Genomic DNA, 6,000 nt, shown 5'->3' with positions numbered 1-6,000 from the left:
TAAACCCAAGTCATGAATGGTTTTAAGTATACCATATCTCCATGCAGTATCATATGCCTTTTCAAGGTAAAAAAAAAGACTGTTATATGGTGCTGCTTGGAAGCAAAGGGTTCACAAATTGACGACTTGAGTCGTATCAACACATCAGTTGTTGAGTGCATTTTCCTGAATCCACATTGAATGGGTGATAAAATACCCTTCTTCTCAAGGTACCACATCAGCCTTGCATTGACCATCTTCTCCATGATCTTACATAAGCAAGATGTCAATGCAATAGGTCTATAGCTTGCTGCTAGAAACTTATCCTTACCCAGTTTTAAAAAGGCTAAAATAATGGCTAGTTCCCAAACACTTTGAAAACTATGATCATGCCATATTCTATTAATAATGCTTAAAATAAATAACTTTGTATCAAAATGTACATGTTTAATCATTGCATATGGAATTCCATTGGGTCCATGGCTGTATCAGTAGACGTAGCAAGTGCAGAATCAAATTATCTTTCAGTAAAAGGAAAATTGTATGACTTCTTTTCTTGTTGCGAAATTTTAAACTTTCTTTTCTCCAATGTTCCTATATTGGTGACCAGGAACTGCTTTGCACTTACATGATACATTTGAAAAATGATCAGCCAGAGCATTGCTAACTTCGGTTGAATTTGCCTGCTATCTTTTTCACTTTCCTCCACACACATGATGTTGGTGTTCTACTGTTAATGGACAAAACAAATGACACCCAAGACTGGCGTCTAGCTACTTTCATAGCATGACGGAACTGTGCTCTACATTTCTTGTATATGACTATATTTTCCTCAGTACGGGGCGTGCGCAATCGAGTTAAAAGACTTTCTTGTGGCTCTGTGCAGGGCAGTTAGTTCTGATGACCACCAGGGGACTGGTTGTCGTTTGAATATCTCTGTTGTTTTTGGAATGGAATTGACTCCTGCTGTGTGAGGAGTTCCATTAAGTAAGTCTACGGCATCATCAACACTTTCAAACTGTTCTGCATTTCCTTCAATTTTACTTAGCTCCCGAAATATATCCCAGTCCACCTTATCAAGATTCCATTGTAGCGATCTCTGTAAAGGTGGACCATTGTTGGTGTTTATGATTGGTGCATGATCACTAGTATGCCAATCATCTAATGTTCTCCAATTAAAATCGAGAAGACAGTTAGAGCTTGCTACTGATAGATCAATGCAGGGCAAGATACCTGTCTGTACATAAAAGTGTGTGGGCTCTCCTGTATTAAGGAGTCCTACATCTTTTTTCATTCTCCAAAATTGATGATATAATATTACCTCTTGCGTTTGCCAAAATATCACCCCATACTAGATGTCTACATTAAGATCTCCTAGTAATATAAAAGGTTGTGGGAGTTGTTGAATCACCTCTACTAAATTGTCATACGAGATGTTATCATTTGGAGGCAAGTAAAGAGAACAGATTGTGTATTTTCTCCCTATATCAATCTGTACAACCAATGCCTGTAGAGATATTTGGGGAACATCTGGACGAACGCATACAAGACTTCCCCCATGGCTCCTTGCTCGTTGATCATATGGTGTCCTATAGCTAACATACTCTCAAGGACAAGGAGTATTAGCATCGAGCTTGCTCTCCTGTAGACATACAATTATAGGAGAGTGCTCATGTATGAGGAGCTTAAGTTCTTCATATTTCGCCCTTAAACCCTGGCAATTCCATTGCAGAATGGAGGAAAAAATTATGGTTTATTCTTTGGAAGACACCTTGGATGAGGTCTTCCCATTGGCAATATTTGTTCTAACACTATATCCCGGTGGTATCTCTATAGAGGATCTTGATATATTGGGTTTTGTGTTTGTCTTTTTCTTTGTATCCTTTTGATCTTATTGTTGAGGAGGATGGTGGACCTCAACTTGAATTTCGGATTCACTCAATTTACCTTCCCGTTGATCAGAAACCTCAGCAGGCAAGACATCATATTTATTTGAAGTCGTGACTTTAATGTTTCTTATGGTAGGAGGAGAGTGATGGATGTCTCTCTCTTTTTTTATTAAAAGGTTGTGGGCTATCAGGTTTTTTCACCTTCCCCAATACAGGTTCACCAGGTAAATTGGTTTCAAGTGGAACCTCCATCAGATCAGGCAAGGACACGGCCTGAGAGAGATTTGTACTATTGTTTAGAATGGGAGTAGATGGCTTTTTAATATCTTTTAAAATGGTATTTTCATTATAAAATAAATTTTTGAACATATTTACCCGGTAGTTATATATATATAGCTTACGTCCCTGACGTCACGGCAGAAAATTCAAAACTTGCGCCAATAGCCGACTGGATAGCCAGGTGTACCACCCCTGCGCCCTAGCGAGGTACCTAGGAACCATTCCAGGAACCCTCACATATTCCATGCCCCTAGTCTCTTAGAGGGGAGGAGGGTGGGGATTTAATTATATATAACTACCGTATGTTCATAAATTTGTCTTATAATGAAAATACCATTTTTAAACATAAGACTTACCCGGTAGTTATATATATAGCTGATTAACACCTTTGGTGGAGGGTTAGAGACAGCTAATATAGTTGGAATTCTGCTTAAGAGTTATTCAAAACAAACTTAAGGGTTCGTACCTGATGAGGAAGCTGACTTCAATGATCCTCTGCCTCATTATGTCTGCTAGCCTTATGAGATCCAGCAATCCTCCCAGGGGGCTGAAGATCTCTTAGGGACTGTCAAACCGGTGTATATACCTCATTGCGACAGAACCTCCTCCAATAACCAGTTCCGGGCACTCTCAAGGAACAAAATTGACCACCTGACTAAAATCAATGATTTTGGAAGACTGACACAATCTCCACAAACAACCATAAAAACAAATAAAAGTTCCAAGAGAAGAAAGAGTTAGTAGGATTATGGGAACGTAGTGGTGGATCCTTCACCCACTACTGCGATCGCTGCTACGAATGGACCCAGAGTGTACCAGTCCTCATAACGAGTCTGAACACTTTTCAGATAATGTGAAGCGAACACAGATCTGCTCCTCCAAAAGGTTGTGTCCATTATGCTTTGCAACGATCTATTCTGTCTGAATGCTGCTAACGTTGCTACGGCTCTGACTTCGTGAGTCTTAACCTTTAGAAGTCCAAGGTCTGATTCATTACAATGTGCATGAGCTTCTTTAATCAAGAGCCTGATAAAAAATGACAAGGCATTCTTTGACATCTGCAACGTGGGTTTTTTGACTGAGCACCATAGAGCTTCCGAATTGCCTCGTTCTTTTGTTCTGTCCAGGTAGAAGCTCAGAGCTCTTACTGGGCATAGGACTCTTTCCAACTCCTCGCCAACTAAATCCAAAAGATTCGGAATTTCAAAAGCCTTGGGCCAAGGTTGAGAAGGGCGTTCATTTTTGGCGAGAAAGCCTAACTGTAAGGAACAGACAGCCTTACCATCTCGAAAATCAACGTTTTTGCTAAACGCATGGATTTCGCTAACTCTTTTGGCTGTTACGAGACTAACCAAAGTAAGGTTCTTCAAGGAAATTGAATTTAAGGGCTCAAATCTGTCACTCATAAGAAACTTTAAAACAATATCCAGCTTCCAAGGTGGTGAATCTTGGTGCCGTTGCTTTGTTGTATCAAAGGATTTAAGAAGTTCTTGCAGATCCTTATTGTTTGAAAGGTCCAGGTTTCTGTGCCTGAATACAGTCGCTAACATACTCCTGTATCCCTTAATAGTCGAGAAAGAAAAGTTGCGCTTGCTTCGAAGGTGGAGCAGGAAGTCCGCAATTTGAGCTACAGAGGTACTGGATGAGGAAAGAGAGTTGACTCTACACCACTCTCTAAAAACCTCCCACTTGGATTGATAAACCTTGATGACGTTCTTCTTGCTCTTGCAATGGCTTGAGCTGCCTCCTTCGAAAAACCTCTAGCTCTAGCGAGTTTTTCGATAGTCTGAAGGCAGTCAGCTGAAGACTTTGGAGATTTTGATGGAATCTTTCCATGTGAGGTTGTTTGAGTAAATCTACTCTTAATGGAAGGCTTCTTGGACTGTCTACCATCCATTCCAGTACCTCTGTGAACCATTCTCTTGAGGGCCAAAAGGGGGCCACTAGGGTCATTCTTGTCCCTTCGGTTGCTACAAACTTTTGTACCACTTTGTACAGGATCTTGTATGGTGGAAAAGCGTACGTGTCTAGATTGGTCCAATCCAACAGAAACGCATCTATGTGGACTGCTTCTAGATCCAGTACTGGAGAGCAATACGCCTCTAACCTCTTTGTTCTTGATGTCGCGAAGAGGTCTATGCATGGTCGACCCCAAAGTCACCACAGACTCTTGCATACTTGTTGATGGAGCGTCCACTCTGTGGACAGGATCTGACCTCGACCTCTTCTGCTGAGGCTGTCTGCCATTACGTTCTTCTCTCCTTGGATGAACCTCCTCATCAGGAGCACATTCCTCTCCTTTGCCCACAAAAGGAGATTCTTCGCAGTTTCGTAAAGAGATATCGAGTGAGTTCCCCCTTGTTTGGCAATGTAAGCCAATGCCGTCGTGTTGTCGGCATTGACTTGTACCACTTTGTTTAGAACTGACCCTTCGAAACTTTTGAGGGCTAACAGGACTGCCAACAATTCTTTCTGATTGATATGGAAGTTCTTCTGGGTCTCTGACCACAGCCCCGAAGCTTCCAACTTGTCCAGAGTTGCTCCCCACCCAGAGTCCGAGGCGTCGGAACATAACACAAGGTCTGGGTTCTTTTGAGTTAAGTTGAGACTTTCTTGGAACTTGTCTGGTTCGGCCCACCACCGAAGGCAGTTTTTGATGGATTCCGTAATCGGAATGTTCATTGACTCTAAGTCCTTCTCCTTGTTCCAATGGTGATTGAGGTGGAATTGGAGAGGACGAAGGTTCAGTCTTCCTAGGGGAACAAATTGTTCCAAGGAGGAGAGGGTTCCTACTACACTCATCCACTTCCTCGCTGAACACATGCTTTTCCTTAGAAAAGATCGGAGTTTCAAACTGGCTTGCTCCATCCTTAAAGGAGACGGAAAAGCCCGAAAAACCCGACTCCAAATCGTCATTTCCAAATAAAGAATCTCTTGTGATGGAATCAAGAGAGACTTTTCCCTGTTGACAAGAAGACCCAGTTCTTTCGTAAGACTCGAAGTTGTCTGGAGATCCTTCAGGCCGTGATCGTATGAGTGAGCTCTGAGAAGCCAATCGTCGAGATACAGGGAGGCTCTGATGCCCCTTGAGTGGAGGATCTTTGCTACGTTGAGCATGAGTTTCGTAAATATTTGCGGGGCGGTGCTGATGCCGAAACATAGGGCTTGAAATGGAAAAACTTCCCCCTTAAATACGAATCTTAGATAATGCATGAAGTTCAGATGAATTGGGATGTGAAAATAGGCGTCTTGGAGGTCTAATGAGACCATCCAGTCGCCTTTCCTTACTGCAGCAAGAACTGATTTCGAAGTCTCCATTGAGAACTTCGTCTTCTGGACGAACTTGTTCAATGCACTTATGTCCAGGACTGGACGCCATCCCCCCGAGTTCTTGGGTACCAGGAACAGGCGGTTGTAAAAGCCTGGAGAACGTATGTCCTGTAATCTTTCTATGGCCCCCTTCTCCAACATTAGAGACACTTGAATAAATAATGCTTGTCTCTTTGCCTCCTCTCTCTATCTGGGAGAGAGATCCACTGGAGGTAAGACCAAAGGAGGATTCCCTATAAAGGTGATTTTGTAACCCTCCTTCAAAATCTGTTTTGACCAACGATCTGCTCCTCTCTTCTCCCACGCTTGCCAGAAGTTGAGTAGTCTGGCTCCTACTGCCTGAAGGCGAAAGCAGTCAGACTCTGCTTCGCCCTGATCTGAAGCCTCTCCTCTTATTTCTTCTTGCATCAGGTCTGGAGCTACCCCTGCTGGAAGAGTTCCCTCGAAAGGGCTGGGAGAACTTAGGAAAAGTTGATTCTTCCTTAGGTTTGCGGCTGGAAAAGGAAGATGGGAGGACCTGTCT

Source organism: Palaemon carinicauda, chromosome 19, assembly GCF_036898095.1.
Source record: "Palaemon carinicauda isolate YSFRI2023 chromosome 19, ASM3689809v2, whole genome shotgun sequence".
In the NCBI taxonomy this organism is placed as follows: domain Eukaryota; kingdom Metazoa; phylum Arthropoda; class Malacostraca; order Decapoda; family Palaemonidae; genus Palaemon; species Palaemon carinicauda.
This window is presented reverse-complemented; position numbering follows the sequence as displayed.